This window comes from Etheostoma spectabile, chromosome 19 (assembly GCF_008692095.1).
Source record: "Etheostoma spectabile isolate EspeVRDwgs_2016 chromosome 19, UIUC_Espe_1.0, whole genome shotgun sequence".
Classification (NCBI taxonomy): domain Eukaryota; kingdom Metazoa; phylum Chordata; class Actinopteri; order Perciformes; family Percidae; genus Etheostoma; species Etheostoma spectabile.
In genome coordinates this window covers 17,859,944-17,878,413 of record NC_045751.1, presented here as the reverse complement: position 1 = coordinate 17,878,413, position 18,470 = coordinate 17,859,944, and the positions used below count along the sequence as shown (strand labels likewise).

The window sequence follows — 18,470 nt, the reverse complement described above, 5'->3', positions numbered from 1 at the left end:
GATTTGTTTGCATATGTCTTTGTTTGCTTATTAAGTTGTGGGTGCTGAGTTAAGCTGTTTCACCCTCACCTTCTCTTTTTTTTAACCAGTCTATGATTCATTCATGATGGAGTTTATCTTTGATTGTTGTTATGCCAGTTGCCATGTTAGCTAGACAGAATATGATTGGGCCTGACAGTAAGGGGATGATTAGCAAGGCACTTCTTTTGGCTCTCGGAAGACTCCAGCAAGGAGAAGGAAGGCGATAATAACTGCTCTGTAGGCATGACAGCCATGCCGAGATAAGCAGAGAGAGTCCTCGCTCCTTGAGAGAGGAGAGCAAATGATCAAGAGAGTGGAGGAGAGGGGTGCTGATTCTTGCATTCGAGGTGCTATCTGTGGGGAGTGTTCGCAAGTTTTACTGTGCTGGCTGCAAAGATGACAGGTAGAGCTGTGTGCCACCGGGGAGCAGACCAGCGTGTGTTCTGTGGAGAAAACTAGGAGATGTGTGTCTGTTTGGTGAGAGTGTAGAGTGGAGGAAAGGACCAGCAGCCTGAACAAAAGTGTTGTGCAACTGCGGCAAGTAAAAAAGTCAATCTGTCTGTCTGGACTATAATACATAAAACTTAATGAAACTCACACACATATGAGAGTATCAACACTGACACCAGTTGTTGGTGAACATGCACTACTGGTATAATGGGTTCATGAGCTGCTGTTAAAAGTTCACTGCCCTCCACTCGTTGTCTTATTGCAATGTTTTCTTGTCGAGGGATTGCCATACTACAGTGTAACACATTCACAGTACCTAAGAGAACATTGGATCTCCATGTGGCCAAGTTCAAAATAAGACTCCAATGGCAAACTTCTGTCAAACTTTAAGTGCACATTTGGTTTGACTAAGGAACAGCTGGAAAATGCATAGTAACTTAATGGATAAAATTGTCCAATTAAGTAAATACAAATGTATATTTTCCAAATGTGTTATGCTACAGTGTGTCAGCCTCTTTCAAAGTGCATGCATTGCTATAACTGGTTTCTATTGCTGCTTTGCTTCCTCACAGCAGCTTCACATCTCCAGACCTGACCTCCAGTCTTGATTTCTGTCCGCTTGGAACTTTGAAAAACACATTTCATCTCTTAACCTTGTGAGCCTTCCCCCGGGTTGAAAATTTGGCTCTTTCTCTTCCTTGTCTTCTCCTTTTTCTTGTCGCGTTTTCCATCGTTCTTGCCTCACAAGCGTACCCTTGTATCCTTAAGCCTTTTTTCTGGACTTGCACATTAACCGGATCTACATTTCTCTGAACATACCAACCTGCGGGGAATTGTCCTTGAGCCTGCTCTGAAATCTAAGGTAGGATTTATCACGTATCACATTTTTTTTGCGCTCTTTCTTCCCTCCAGAGGAAAAAGGTTTTCACCTGGTCCCCGCCATGTGGCTTTGATTTGTCTTCTACATATCTGAAATAGACCGCTTCGAAAGTGTTTAATTCCTTGTGGAATTTATTTTACTATAGCCACACAAATCAAAAACGCTTTCTATTGTACCTTTCTGCATCTGCATGCATAATAAAAATGAGGTAGGGATAAACCGGTGTATGGGTTGCATCTCTTTGTAGCTTTACAAAGGGTATGGATGCATGTCATCAAAAGAAGGGACAGAAATAGGGCCGGTCCCATTCTTTATCTCTCACTCAGCAGCTGTACTGTGAGAAATACATTGCATGTGTACAATACACATACATCCATGGAAACACACACACACACACACACACCTTGTACTGTATGTAACCTCCCAGTCACACACACTGTCTATACTGTCTCTCAGACATGTGCTTCCCTTTTCATTTTGCTTTCAAGGAAAAATAAATGGCTTAAATGGAGTAATTGCCCGTGATTTTTATTCTCTGAAGGGAATTTGAAATTAGCATTATGGATTATCCACCCTACACTGCTATTTGTGGGTGGCATTCCTCGCAGGCCAGGATAGGCAAGAGGGGCCTTCGGTGTATAGTGTGTGTGTGTGTGTGTGTGTGTGTGTGTGTGTGTGTGTGTGTGTGTGTGTGTGTGTGTGTGTGTGTGTGTGTGTGTATGCAGTGGACTACACTGCTCTATTAAAACAGCAATTTGCCTGCTAAAGAAATACTATAACATAAAACAATCACATACCTGCAGTTACACTAAGAGTTGAGTTTTACTTGGCAAACATTGCTCATTAGATTGTTCATTGTTCATTTATCAATTTTCCTCAGTTTAAGCCCAGTCATTTGTTTTATTCTGGGTGGAAAGGTTGTCAAAAGTATTGACACTACAGTTATTATTTATGAATGCACATTCACGGTTGAATGGGGTGGATATTAAATAGAGAAAAGCTCCTATTGTGCAGTATTCTTTTCAACATTGATGTTTCATCCCAGATAAACTGAAGTCAGTAGTGTTTTTAGTACTTTTTGGCCATCAGCCAGTCATGTGTGCTGCTTGTGATATGGTGAAGGTTACTCTGTCCCCAGCAACAGGGAGCACTTTATTAAACCTGGAATGACCTGTATTAGTTTTCTTTGCACATTTGGTTTCTGTTATTAAAAAAAATTAGAAAGCAGATATTTAAATTATTAAATCCCAGATATACATAACTGAATAGGAGGATGAGTCAGTCAGTTGGCCTTAAGTAGCTGCTTACTAAAGCGTTCCGTGAGCTCTGCATTAAGTGTCACATAATTTTCCAAATGCTGATACAGAGTCCTCTCTACCCTGCCAAGAATTAAAGCCATTTTCTAATCTAACTTGCTTAATCGTATTATTTATTGCATTTGAGTACCCCTGAATTGTTTCCAATGTCTCCAAGCGTATTGTTGCGTGCCCAAGTCACCCATTTCAGTGCCCAGGGGGGAGAAATAATGGGGACAAAATAAAGTGTGACACGTTGGGAAGCTGGTTCTAAAACAGGATTATCCCGGGGTTATCCGCTCTAGTTGATGGGGTTGATGACCACTGATTTCTTCCGGGGGTTATTAAAAGCACACTTCGATGTTCGTTGTTTTCCCTGTCCATGAAAAATTCACTGTAGAATTTGTTTTGGTTGTATTGTTATTTATTAATTTTACGAAAGGTTTACCTTTGTTTCTTGTAAATGGTATATCAAAGACTTTTTAATTTGTTTTTGCATGTTAAAATGCATTTTTCACAAAATATTAGGTTTTAAGTTGAACTGCATATTGTCTTGCCTTCTAAATTCCCTGATCCAGGGAACAGAACCAAATGCATCCAATACCCCACCCCCCGCCACCCCCATGTTTTTTTGTTTTGTTTTTACTGGCATTGCTTATTTATTGTCCACCTGACATTTCAGATAAGAAAAGACACCATTGAGGAAGCCCGGCCGTCTGATTGGCATACGTTCATATTGGAAGTGATCACCACTGTCCTGGGTTAACACTCTTGCCATGTATCTGTGGATAAAGGGAAGCTGACCGCCGCTCACTCTATCTGAATACATTTTTCAAGTTTCTATGTGGCAATGTTGCTGAGCAGTGTGACAATTCAGACTGTGGTGGGTGGGTGTGCTTGTGTATCTGAAGTAATTTAGAGTCTCCGTTCCCACCGGATTGGAGCTTCCTATTTTGTTGAATAGTATTGTTCGCACCTCTGCAGTGACCCCTCCTGTTGGTCAGTTTCCTCTGACAGGCCTGCCTCAGTTGCACTCTGGGGAGCCTAATACATGTTTGGAGGAAGGAGCAGGTACAAATGAAATGTGGCTTTTCTTCTTTTTACACATAGTCTATTGACCTTGGCAGCCATATTTAAACACCAGTACTTTCAAACTGTATTTAGTATCAAATGTATCTCTTTTTTAAAACAGCGTCTTCTTTTCTGTTCTCATCAACAGCAGAAACATCTGGTGCTATTATACTGAAAAACACTGGCAATCGAAACTGGAGGTTGAGGAACATACCGTACCATTATGTTGATGCACACAGATGCATTTTAGGCACAACACATAGAAAAAAAACTTTCTTGTACCCCCTCTTAAACGCGTGCGCACACACCCACACACACGCACACACACACCAGAGAGAGCATTAGTTATTCAGCAGCAGCCTGCGGTGATTGACTGGTCTATTTGTCTCTGCGTAGCGTATAAGTGGGCCACTTGGTATTCTGCCTTATTCATCTGGAACCAACTCAGACAGAGATGCTGTGTAAGTGCGTGCGGTACGAGGGCTTTGTTTCTCACTCGCGCGCTCTCTCATTCTCTGTTCATGTGAGTGAGAGAGAAAACAAGAGGGAGAGGCACAGCGAGGGAGATGCTGGGAGGAGCAGGCTGTGTCTGTGCAAGTCTTTGTTTAACTGTAAGCATTTGCTGGGCGTTAGCACAACATGGGCATGTATACAATGAATCCAGCTGCTGGTGCATAGTGCTGCCAGGCATACTAATTGAGCGCAGAGGTCCAGTGTTTGCAGCACTGCTGATTTCAATCTGCCTCCCCCCTCAATCCTTCATCTTAATTTCTGTTTTTCTCCATAGAGTGCTGCACAAAGGATTCCTAACCCAGAAATGAGTTTCTATCCTCGTGGTGTAGATCACTTTTAGCCCAACGTTAGCATTTCACATCTGGCGATTGCATGTACGCTTCTAAAATTATGAAAGTGTTGTGCTTTTGTGAGGACCATCTTGCTCAACAACATTTCTGAAATGATTTAAAGTCCAATGGAAAAATTTCTTTGGCTTTTTGTCGTGGGACCAAGGGCAATACAAGTTTTTGTTTGCTTATACAAAATGTCATCCCTGCAACACTCTATTACCTCTCAGTCAACCAGTTTACCCACTACCATGCATATTGAACAGACTTAATAGGTACAAATGTGTGCCAATGTAATATTTTATGCCCATTTGGAAACTCTACATTGGATCAAAAGTTACGCTTTTGGTCCATATTGGTAGAAAGTAGACCTTATTTTTTGAATGTGCATTTACTGTTTATTGAGTCCTTTATTCCATTGGAGGGCCATAACAAAAAGTGAATTGATTTCAACCATTCTAAAGAACTAAGTGCAGCTCATTAAATGTTTTGTTAGCCTACTGTTAATGCTTAATATGCTTGATAGGTTTCAACAGGCACTGGTCATGCCTAGCTCCTCTTGTATTTTCTCCTAACCAAATTTAAATGAAACCTGATAACTGAAATGCATTCACTCTCATCCTGACAACTCTATAGGTAATCATTTGCTCAGTACATTGCTTGTAATGAAGAAAAAAAAGGGGGGGAACAAAGATAGCTAGCAGTCTCTGGAGAAAAATAGCCTGATGAATCCAGCTTTATTGTGAGTGTAATGCACTTAGTTTAGGCTTAACATCGATTGTCAAGCCGCTTGTTGTGATGAAGGTCACACTAGCTTCAACATGGACTCAGTGCTCAACACAGCGTGGATCAGGAGACACTTACGGGCAGGCTTTAGCCCTCTCAGATTCTCATCACCAGCTGAAATCACTCAGGCCAAACTCAGGATGAATGAGTAAGTAGAGCTGCAAACCTCTGTGAAAAAGAAGAAAAAAACCTCCCCTCCAACCCCCTGATCCAATAAGGGATATCTGTTTTTGACCCAGAAGCCCGCTGAAAGAAAGATAAGCATGGCATAAAAGCCAACTCATGGAAGGTGTCTGGCTAGCTTTCTCATATTCTCTTCAACTCATTGTTTTTTGTTGATTGTTGTTATCCACCCCTCCCACCTCTTCCGTGGCTCCCATCTTCTCTCCACGCCGTTTGCCAGCCGGCCCCAAAGAGCTGCTACCCGTACCTAGAAAATAACCAGCACCTCATTAGGCCAGAAACGCAGTGTGAATCCTGAATAATCACTCTGCTTGCTTTTTTTTTCATGCCCATGAATACACACACACACACACACACACACACACACCACACACACACACACACACACACACACACAAAAAACCTTTCACTTTTTCAGTTGTGGGCTGCTCCATAAATGAGATGGAGAGAGACCGGGAAAGTAGCTATCTTTCCATTTACAGACACAGCGAGTGAAAACATGGGCAGAGAGATGAGAGGATGGATGGAAAGCAGTGAAAAGGAAGGAGTGTGAGTAAGGAATGAAAGTGGTTGGGCATGCAAAGGCAATTTTGGCTCTCCCAAAAGTGGGCAGTGCTAAGCCCATTGGACTTTAGTCAATATGTCAAGAGCTTGAAGGGGATTGGTTGAGGATGAACGGCCATATTCTGGGCCTTGTGGTGCTGAGGGCTGTAGGTGAAAGTAATAGTTTGGCTCAACATACAGTATATGTCTTTAGCTTTTCGCTGGTATTATTTGAAGTTTCGGTGTGCCAATTTTCAAGACCCCCAGTACATGTACAGCAAAAGTGAAGATATATATCTCACACACAAAAACATTATTAGTGTTAATCATATTTTCAACACTGTCAGTGCTAAATTCCTTTTAACTTTCAAAATGGATTTTGTGCCTGTTAGCTTTGGCAGGTAAGCCAGACATCTGCCTGTCTCTTTGGGTTAACCTACCAAAAAAACTTCTTGGATGATTTTTTTATTTAGTGTTGAACTAGTGAAGATTTCCCACTCCTTGCTTGGTTTAATTAAAGACCCGGTGAGCTTTTTAACCACAATGTGCCTGAAAGGACAATTAATGGGGCTCTGTAATTGCTTGGAGACCACTCCAGCCACTTGCAAGCATTACCAAAAACCTTTCCCCGTATGCTGGAATAAGAACAAGAGAGGTGGGAGGGATATCTGTGCGTATGTGTGTGGACTTGGGAAAATATCAAAGCGGGGGGGAAGAACAGCGCAAAGCAATTATTTCTTACAGGTGCTCAGATCACATATTGCTCAGATCACATCAATTCCTTTGACGCTTTGTAAATAGCACCATTGCACATCTGACTACTGTCAATATTCTGGACCTGATTGAATTCAGTGGAGCAAATGTACTTGTAAATACAATACACACCTGCAGTGAAACATGACTCGGATAGATATACTTTGTGTGCATGTGAGTGTGGCAATTTTGATTGTGACCACAGTGTTAGCATGGTGCAGATGAAACTCACCGCCAGGCTCTAAAAGGCTTTCAGCTGTCTCATTGTTTATCCATTCCCAGTCTTTTTCTTACTTGCTCTGACTCGTGGTCGAATAGGATGGATATGTTAGTGTGTGTGTGTGTGTGTGTGTGTGTGTATATATATACATACATACAGAATGTATATATTTTGTTTTTTCATACCATTACATACCCCTCAACTTTAGTTATCTCAAAATGTTATAGTCATAAGAACATAAGATTTATTCTTTTAATGGGTGCTCCAAAAAAAGGCAGAAGAATGAATAATGACTAACAATTCATATATAATTAAGTTGGTGCAAAATGTCTTGGATTGTACATTTGGAATTAATCATATTTTTTAATAATTTGCAGTAAGCTTTTAGCCATGCCCTATTGTTGTTGGAAGTATGGGACTGGAGAAGAGGCTCAGCTTTAGAAGAAGGTGTCATCTTTGCTGGCACAAATAACAGCTAATACAAGCAGAAGTAGAAATTATCCCTGTGAGTGCTGACCACCTGAAATAATAGCTGGTGCTTTAGGGATGACTGAACTGCCAGAATGCATTACATATTGGATAGCGCTGTCCGCACATAGGATTTGTTGGGAGGAAATACTGCTATGTCAGACAGTCAAATTCCCTCATAATTTCTCTCGCTCTCTACGCGTCTACAAACACACAGGAAACTCTGCTGAGAATGTCAGTGTTTCCTTAGGGCATCAGGGCGTTGAAAGACCTTTACTCTAGTTGACGTGGTAGATCGTCAGGATTGACACGTATGCACATGCACGCACACACACAAACACGCATCTTTCCTGTATTTATCCCTGTGGGGTTTGAGCTGTCGATAAGTTGACAATCTCCTCTTCACCTTGTCTTCCCTGTACATCCTGTCCTCTTCCTCAACTCCCATTACTCTCTGTGTAGCAATCGCCCCTTTCATAAAATAACTCTTGATTTTGACAATTGGAAGCGTCTATCCCACACTGGCAATATTGTCTGTTCTAAGTGTCTCACTTCAAATCTCACATTTCTTTACTATAGATGAGTTTATGGTCATCACATTTTTTTTGGGGGGGAAACACATTGTCAATCAGTTTTTCCCTATTTCACTCATTTGTGAATGGAACAGCAAGACAAGACTTTGGAAGCTCTGTGTAGAAGTGGCAGAGTTATCTCCAGTTATGTTAAAATAGTTTTACAGATTAGATCAGCGCTATGGATTAAATATTAGATCATTTCTAGTTGGTTGACTCAGAAATGTTGTACACCTTCATTCTTAATTAAATACTTTCCGCCATTGTTATTGGTGATGAAATCACCAATTATAAACAGAAAATCTTTCTTTTTGGATTTGGAGACAACAAAATCCATACACAAGCAAGGTACTCTGGGAAAACTAATATAGATTGAGGTTCTTGTTAAAAGATGTAATCAACAGGCACTGCATGTCCATGAATTCTTATACCTTCCTTTAGCAAGAGTCCTACACCTGCATATTCTTGGGAAATAACAATTGATCGTGTGTTTGCTAAAAACTTAAAAATGGGTTTTGAAAACATGCACTTCATTTGAAGCTAATATATAACTCATCAGACCTTTATTCCTCCACACTAGCTCTTTTCAATAGCAAGAGGTATTGCTGTAAGGTTGCAGTTAAGTTGAGGTTAAGCACACAAGTTTGACTGAAAAGCACTCTTTGGGAACTGGATGGACCCTATTTCTGGATGTAATGTCTCAAACAGCCAGTACATTTTCTCAGGCATGTCCGTGAAATATCTACTTCATGATGAAAATGTCTATTCGGAGTAACCCCTTGATGATAAATGATTAAACAGTACAATCGTAATTAGACACAACAAGAGCAAGAATGAAACTGGATATTAGTAACAACATTAGAAGAGGTGCTATCATGGTGTTGTGGAGGGTCATGGACAGGTACAGTTGGTAGCTTTCTGTAATAGGAAAACAGGGCATTTTTAAAGGATGGCATTTTTCATGTCAAATTTTTACTAATTGAACGGGAAGTTGGTCCATGCATGCAAGTGTCGCAATTGTACTGTTGAAGTGGTAATCAGCAGACTTTATGTCCATGTCACTCTCTTCTTGTGCAAGTATGTTGATGTTGAGTGTAGGACATGTGTATATATATGTACTTACAGTCAAATCAGAGGCATCAGTGTAGTGCAAACCGACTCCCTCCTTAACATTGGATGTTCTATGTTGTACTCTATTGGTCCTAAGCTACCCTCACATCATCCCCTATGTCCCTGGACCAGTAATGGAATTCCCCAAGCGGAAACGCAGTGGCCATTTTAAAGCGGGCCTGAATCAGCTAGCTAGTGAGGTGATAAATGATGGCGACTAAACAGGGCGATAAATCAGCAGTATCCCGCTCCTCTTCCCTAAAGAATTAATATACATAGAAGTGCATTTCACTCTCATAGACCGTGACATTTTAATAGATTTTCTTTTGCCTTTTCTTTTGCCTCTCACCCCATACTGTTTTGCTAAAGCCCTGTGTGGAATTTTATATAATTTTGGGGTTATTACGATGTGCCCAGAGAGTCATCTTTCTGATTTTTCTTCACTGCTGTGACAAAACTGAATTATGAAATCTAACCTGCAGTATATGCGCTCTGCTGTTTGCTTTTGATTAAGACCTTTTAGCTAATGAAGGTATATAAACCTGGTATACGTGCTATTGTGCCTCAGCATTACTATACTAGAATGTGCTGAATGTGAATGAGTTGAGAGTCTCTCAACATTACAATGCGTTTTGTTTTTCTGTACTCCAACGCATGACATTGGGGCAGGTCGAGTACAGATGAGAGGAACCGAGAGAAAGAGAGCAAAAGATGATGTAGACAGAGAGAGGATTTCAAAGCCCCTCTTTCTTAGCTGTCGAGGCAACGTGTTACTTTGGCAGTTGGAGTGAATAAACAAGTCCCATCACTATCCGACCATGAGAAGCTGTTTACGTTTGCATTGTATTTTTATATTACTGAAGTTCAGCTGCTTTTACTATAGGCAGTGACTGACTTTGTAAGGCATCATTAATAATATTCCTTGATGATACCTAGATCAATAATGTACCCTTGCAGCACCTCCACAGCTGCACTATATCAAACATAGATCAATGGATTTATTTTCTGTTGCTGTATCTCTCTTTGGTTATTATTTTTAGTGCTCAGTTTTGTGACTATAAAAGTACAAATCTTCTTATTTTCATTATATTGCTGTGCCCAATTATCAGCATTAAACATTTTAATTGAGTGACACCTGCACCACATTCACACACATTCATATTTTAACTCTTTATTCATAGTATCTATATCATTAATATCAAAGCAATTGCGTGATTACCAACAAGTCTTTTTAGTCATTGAAAACGTGTTTGTCGTCTACACATGTGGCCCTGCTGCAGCCTAGTAGCTGTTTCTGTGTAGCTGCTACCAGCTCGGTACTGTACGCACTCACAGGCAGATAGAGTGATATATATGGTATTTATATATTTATATCATTTTAATGCTAAAAATGAAAAGTTATGTTAGTTGCTGAACTATATTGCAGTGTACATACAGTGCAATACAGCTTTATTTCTATGCCTCACCCTCGGCGACAGCTGTGGCCAGAGGCATTATGTTTTTGGGTTGTCCTTCTGTCCCATTCTTGTGAACATGATATCTCAGGACCCCATTGAAAGAATTTGTTCAAATTTGCCATTTGGACTCAAGTATGAACTGATTTGATTTTGATACATTGCATTTTTTAGCCGTAACTCAACAATTCCTGGGCTAATTATCACATTTCTAAATGTCATAATTTATATCCAAAAGGTCAAAGGAACACATAATGTCATGCAAAAATGCATAACTCAGGAACAAAAGGGGAGACATTGTGTCAGATACTGAATTGGTGACATTATGGTGTGGTGATTGAATTGATCTTCTGTGCTGCTGGATTGAAGATGTGTGAAACCTCCAGGTTTTGCCACGAAATGCACTTCATACATTTTATTAAATTCCTTTATTTTATTAAAGTCTTTACTACATATATTATCAGTCTGGCTAAAAATTGATGTAAACTACAACTTGACTGGTTGGCGGAGGCATGCAACCGCAAGGCAGTAATTCTGTTTTTTTTGTTACATTTTCCACCACAGGAAAAGTTTGTGTGCAGATATGAACAAGCTTTATTGTTACATTAGCTATACAAACTCACATAGAGGTGCAAGTAGCACACAGTTTCAGGACTTTGCTATCTTATACAGATCCAATATTCCATTTTCTTGGTGTGTTTTAAAATGAACTTGTTCCCACTATCTCCTGATTTCTGCTTCACTCTTTGTAAAAATTTGGAAATAGTTTGAAAAATCACCCCAGAATTGTGTATCTTCTGTATGTTTTACACTCTCTCTCTCACACACGCACACACACACAGACCCATAAGTCTACCCCACAGTGCATCTGAGGAGGGCCGGGGATCGATCAAGGCCAGGCATATGAGCATAACAAAGTAGACAAGTGTCCTTGAGCAGAGCAGAAACCACATGAATAACCACCAGCAATGACGATGTACGCCATTCTGACGGAAGCTGAAAATGCTGCTTTGTAGCATTGATATTACATACGTTTCAGCACATTTGTTTTCCGGCACGCATCAGAGAATCAAGAATTTTAATTGCGTTTGGGATGTGGAGGAAGATGCAGCTGAAGCATTGGGCCTGTCTCCATGAATCATCTTGTTGCTGAATTTTCTCTACGCTCTGCTTTCTTTCTGACTGATTACTCACTACAGATGCATCTTGTGTTCTCCAACTTTTTTTCTCACTTGACCTGCTTGAAATAAGCCGCGATTTCCCCACTCCCCTGTCTCCAACCCTGTGCTTTTTACATCCTGTATTATTCATGGCAATGCTGTTCTTAGTAAATAAGAGTGGCTTAGGCTGCCCAGTTAGCTGGCGTGTATCGGAGGCAACCATAGGCAAGCCTGACAAAGCATTTCCACTGTGGAAGCTTTTAAAAGCAGAGGTGGGTGGAAAATTAGCAGAGTGACAGAATGAAACAAAATGCTATATCATCATTAGGGCTACAGCCCCACCACATACAGAGCATACAACAAGCCCTAGTCAACTTTGGTTCAACAACGTTTACCACCACCCCTAAAAATGATAAATAAAAGTGCTTACAGCAGCATTGCTGTTTATTTGTGTAGTGTAATTCATGTGAATGTTTCTTTGTTTTCTTAATTCATTCCATTCACTCAAGAGAACTTATGAGTGTTTTAAAAGGCAGGTGTGTTGGAGACCATTCAATAGAATTGTTATTCTATAGTGAGAAAAGGTAGCCTGGATGCCGGCCAAAGTCAGCCCCGCACACAACATTTGAGGTTGGGAAGTTTGGTCTGGACTTGATCCGTCTGTGCTCAGACCAGAGTTGTTCGGTCCAATCAAATTGTTGGTGCGGGCTTTATACAATGATGGACAAATGATCAACCGTAACGGAACCAGCCACGGCACCGAAGAGCGCTTGGGTTGAATTTGTTTGTAACAAAGATGGGTGCCGCTGGTGAATTGAGATCAAGCCTCCAGGAACTGCGCCATGTCTTAAAGCAGCCGTGAGCTTAGTGGCCAATGGTGGAATTGCACGCCTACAAATTAATGTTGTAATTCACTGTGTTCTATTAATACACCCATGGTATTATCTTATGATACATTGAAGTATTGATGTATGCTGTACAGCCTGTAATGTCATTAGAGTTTTCACCACCTGTCATCTAAACTAGTCCTTTCCTATTCTTTTTTAAAATCAACAGAGACTTCCTAATATTACCTCAGCAGTACCATTGTTTCACGTAGTTGTTTTTTGTTTAGCCGGGTGACCATTTTATAGTTTGGCATCAACATCTGTGGTTCTTTCTATCATGGCTGCCACACTTGTTGTCGGAAGTCTGGAAAACCTGATCTGGAGAGTCAGAATATGGGGGCACTCCAATTTTAGGTTGTTTGGTGGTGATCTTTCAAAGAACTTTAAAATTTCTGACTGCTTCTGCGTCATCGGTCAGGCAGGGCGGGGAGACTGATAGGCGTGGCGGGCCATCCCCCAATATAATGGTAGGGGAAACGCTGACAAAGATTGCCCTTCCCCTTCTTGTTCCATGAATGAACAGGCTGGAGAGTAACTGTCAAGCTACCCAAAGGGGTGATGAACTGAAAACCACTTATAGTGCTGAGGGTTGTTTAAAACCTATTGAAATGCTGTGGAAAAAAACACTATTGCACCCCTTACTTCTCTCCCCCAACACACACACCAGCACCACCACCCATGGTTCCTACAGTTACATGTAGCTGTCCTAATTCCTATTGCCACCCACTGCTCTCTGCTAATAGCACTAGCTTTGTCTTCCTCCCCGCTCACCATGTCACTTGTGTTATCCATTACAATGTGGTATTGGCATACATGTTACAGTATGTGTAGCCTATGTAGCCAGGGCACTGTAAGTGTTTATGTAAATTACTCTACCTCATTAATAAAGGACCTGGGTTACTGCATATTAACCTCACATTCAACCTTTGTCATGTATCGGTAAATCATGTACTAAATAAAGATGTATGGGTATGAATGTATTGGAAATGGTAATTAAGTTTAAAGTTAAAATGACATTAGATCATGCAATGCATCATCTCTTGCCCATTATACTGGAAAGTAATGTTATGAAGTAACACACATTTTATTTCTCTGTGTATTTATGAAAAATCATATTATACTGCAGTTAATCAATAAGAAATACCCCTTTGCTTTCCCCCACTGAAGGTTAGCTCTGATTTCCAATCACAGAACCCTAAATTGGCCTATCTTTGGTACTTGCAACAGATGCAGCATGCATGGGTAGACTGCATACAGGCCTTAAGTGTGTTTTTATCTAAAATCCCATCAGGGTGACTCTCCTCGGTGAACAACTGTGCACACAAGCTCATGGCCATACCCTCCCTTTGCGCACACACACAAACACACAGCCTGATAAATATTGCATCCCCCTATTTTGTGTCACTCCACTCCCTGGAGAGAGGCCTGTATTGACAGGCAGCACAGCTTTGCTTGATCAATAGTTTCACTTTCTCTCTACCTCTCTCTTTCTGTCTCTCGCTCACCACACGTCTCACGCATATCTGCTCCCCGTTCTCCCTCTGATCTTCTAGCTGAATTACTTCTCTCATCTTGAGCATATAGCCAGAATCCACAAAAGCTCTAATCAATCTCATTTGGTTTCATTTTTGATCAATTACCCATTGGTCCTGCATGTTGGAAGCCGACGGGAAGGCAGGCGAGGGGGGTCCTCTGCATTTGATTGTATATCACAGAAAGTTCCATTGGCAAGGTGCACGGTGCCTCAACCCTGATTTGCACAGGCAGGCACCATCAGCGGCACAATAATGTGCTGCTGGGAAAAGGCCAAAAGGTCACATGAAACCATTTAAGTACAGATAGATTGGACACAGCTGCAATGCTCTGTAGCTCACGCTCCTATGAATATAAAACTGGAAAATACTGGGATTATTATATTGCTCTCCTAATTTATACATATTCAAAAACAATGTTTGTCTTATCTCGTGATTCAGAATGCCTCCAGTACTGAAATGTCTTGACACAGTAGAATCTATGATAGCTGAATTGACATCATGTCATCCGTGCTCATAATATAATTACTGCTACTACAGCTGCTAATGAGTTGTTATTCATTTGTGATTGGAAGTATATGTTTTCTATCTCGGTGAATCCTCAAATGTTTTGGCTTTTAGTATGTTAAGGGCTTTCCATTGACAGAAAGTGTAGTTTGGATCAATTCTACAATAAATACATAATGAATCAAGGGTTCATTTATTATACCAAAGAGGTAAGCGCAAGAGTCTTTTAATTAAAGGCCAACATTGGCAAAATGATTTAGTGGTTGGCTTTAGAACATAGTACAAAAGAGCAGGGATGAGGCAGGGATAAACAGGGAATGTAGAATAAGAAGTGCAGGCCAACAGGTCCCCCCTGCGGGCCCAACCACAGCTTTGTGCAAACACATGGCAGCAGTGAACAGCAGAAAGAGGAGTCTCACACTCTGAAGCAAGGAAGCTGGTCGTTTTAAGAGCTAAAACACCAGGGATGGTATTACCTCCCATCCTTGTTTTATTGTTGGAAGTTAGCACATTGAATTGTCTGGACCAGCTTATGATTTGCAAGCTAGACTGTATTTGAATTAGCTTAGATCCCCAATCTGCAGCCTAAAGACAGATTTATAACTCTCCATGTGCTGTGTAATCAATGAAAGAAAGGGATGCAAAAGATTAAACAGAAAAAGAGAGATAAAACTGTGATTCTATGGCAGGGTTTTCTGTGTCATTAAATGGCCTAGGTGCATGAATGTAAGATCAATACTGGACTGTCCAATCAAACTGGACGAGCCAACACATAGGACAGGGCTCTGTAATTTATCGATACGATGACACGTCCTGCATAGGCAGTATAAATAATTTTGCCTATGACAGTGAATCATCTACCAGTCATTCCTTTAGTGTGCTGGGTCAGAACGGCTTGTTTACTAATGTGCAATCATAAGCACTAATAAAACAATGTTCCTCACACTAATTGAGTGCCAAATAGCTAGGTAGTTAGCAAATAAGTACAAGAATCTGTGAATCCATAACGTGCAGGTGTTTTTTGCGGTAGGCCATCGACCATACGCACCTCTGTCACCAGTTTATTGGCCCCAAGCAGTGGGGGGAAAAAACAACAACATACTCTTTGCACCTGATGCAACTTGCCAGGGCTGAGCATCAGCTGTTTCAGTTTTCCTTGAGCAGAGAGAAATCAAAAAAGGGGCGGGTGCCTGGAGGTCTGGAGTTGGGGTCTAGGTCCTATTCTTGCCTCCGCCAAGGAGGCAAAAACTCACCGGATTTTTCTGAAACTTAGCAGGGAAGGGTGTAGCATTGGGGGAAAAAAAGTTACATTTTGGAGTGAATCAGAATCACAGGTCAGATACACTAATTGCTTTTTCACTTTTGTTCACATGTGGAGAATGTGCTGCATTCATGTGGTGAAGGAGTTACAATCTCTTCTTGTCTTTAAGCTTTTTAAATGATCCATATCATCTATACATATTATCTATAGTGATAATAATGGTCAAATTATGTGAAATTGCATAGTTTCAAGTCAAAAACCTTAAAATGTTCTTGAAGCCCCACCCACACTCCTCACTGGTGGCATTTGAGGCTGTCATGGACCAAAAAAAGGAGAAAATCTAAACTTTTGATTCCCGACCGAGCTGCAGTGATAAAATATTGATGCGGTTTTCAGCTCACCATGCAGTCACCACTGTTAAGATATTCTGCTTCAAGATAAAAGGCTGACCCCCCCCTACTGCTGCTATACGTCACCTCACCCCTTCTCATCAATTATACTCCCTTTGTCTTACTTGTCTCTTGCTCACCTTGTCTCGTAGTTGTTCTTACTCTAGTGCACATCTTTTCTGTCTGTAAATGTGAGAGAGTGTAAGAGAGAGTATGAATGTATGAATGACACCATCATAAGCAATGTGTGATTTGCTGGTTTGCGAGCTCATACACTTGTTCATTTATGACACCGTTCACACTGAGCCCTTAATTGCTTCCTGGTTAAGCTGAACATTCACACGAGATCTTCTCTTCTTTCTATCTCCTCTTCTTTGGTTATAACAAGGTGTAGTGTCCCAGAAATAACAACATCAGAAGCAGTTTCCCCTAGACAGAATATGAGCAGGGAAGCTAAATCCAATCACAAGTGATCAATTTGAGAGACATTGGTGACACGCTGATGCCAGGTTCAAACTGTAATCCACCTGAGAAGGTTGTGGTAACAGTCTGGGTATTTCAAGCTTGTTTGATCCTAAATATGTTGTGTATGCTTCAGTCTGTGGGCAAAAACCAGCATTCTGAATTTCACTCTTGTCTATGCCTCTCTTTGCCACAATCTGACTCTCAATCTCAAGTGAGATTGAGAGTCAGATTGAGTGGCAAAGAGAGTGTATTGAGAATCTTTTCCTCTCTCTCCTCATCACATATGGAAGGGATTCATCACAGTAGTGAAACTGTGAACACAGGGAGATAAGCCAGTGACAAGTGTATGGTAACTTCAGCTTATGGCACACAAGCTGACAAAAGAGGCAGGTAGAGCATTTTGGGGAAAAAGGGTTGCCTGGCTTTTGTTGGAAAACTCATACTGTATTTTGGTGGTGATGGTGCTTTGGTGTGGGAGGTCTAGGTTCGATTCCCAAAGCGATACATCAACAAATGTGTCCCTGAACAAGACAGTTAACCCCTAGTTACTCCAGAGGTGTGCGAACTCTGATATATAGCAATTTTAAGTCACTTTGGATAAAAGCGTCAGCTAAATGATATGTAATGTAATTCAGTTTTAAGACCAATTCCAATGGTGATATTTGCGATTTAAAAAGAAATCACAGATATATATATATATATATATATATATATATATATATATATATATATATATATATATATATATATATATATATCTGTGTGTTTCATTGGTGAAACATAGTCACATGGAAGAGCCTTTAGCTGAAGTCGCTCTCTGTCAAAATAAAGCGTGCATGGGGGGGGGGATGCTCATGTAGCGGAGGAAGAGTACAGTTTCTTTTTCACAAATCTACTCAAGTAAAAAGTATAGGGATTTAAAACTGCTCCTAGAAGTATATTTTTTCAAAAACGTACTCAAGTAAATGTAACGGAGTAATTGTAACTCGTTACTACCCACTGTGAAAACCAAAAGTAACTTAAGCAAATCAAGTAAACTGACTTGCTTTACTTAGTATTTGAATTCTTTGATGAGGTTGTTGACTACATTTTTAACAGGTCATTGTATCGGAATGCATTTTGAAAGTAGCCTTCCTGTTGTCCCATTATGAGAGGGAAAGTGTTAACATGAATGAAGAGTGAAAGAAGAGATAAAAGACAGTCACGCTGTGAGAGGATCCCTCCTTCATTTACTCTTTTCATAACCCCCCCATATGCCGTGTTGTTTGTATCCTTCCTTCTTTCCATCTTCTTGTTCCGTCTCTTCTCCCCAAAAAGTGTGTGTGTGCGTGTGTGCGTGTGTTGGGGAAAGTTAAAAGTCAGTGTGAGAAAAGATAAGAACAGAGAGCAGGTGATTTGATCTTAAGATTCAGCTCTGAGAAATCACTCAAGCTTTGAACCCTTTCTTTACCCTAGTTTAATTCATGAAGCTGCAGTGTGTGTGTGTGTGTCTCTCTCTCTCTCTCTCTCTCTCTCACAGATAATTTCAGACAGAACAAGGGAGACAGAAGTAAGGAGAGAGAAACGTTACCCTGATCTGTCTGTGTGTGTGTGTGTGTGTGTGTGTGTGTGTGTGTGTGTG

General features: G+C 40.7%; 1 protein-coding gene across 6 annotated transcripts in view; it reads left to right on the top strand.

The window, feature by feature from the left end:
- nrxn2b (neurexin 2b) overlaps positions 1 to 18,470 on the top strand; it is a 743,906-nt gene that overhangs the window by 432,497 nt on the left and 292,939 nt on the right. The window lies entirely within an intron of this gene.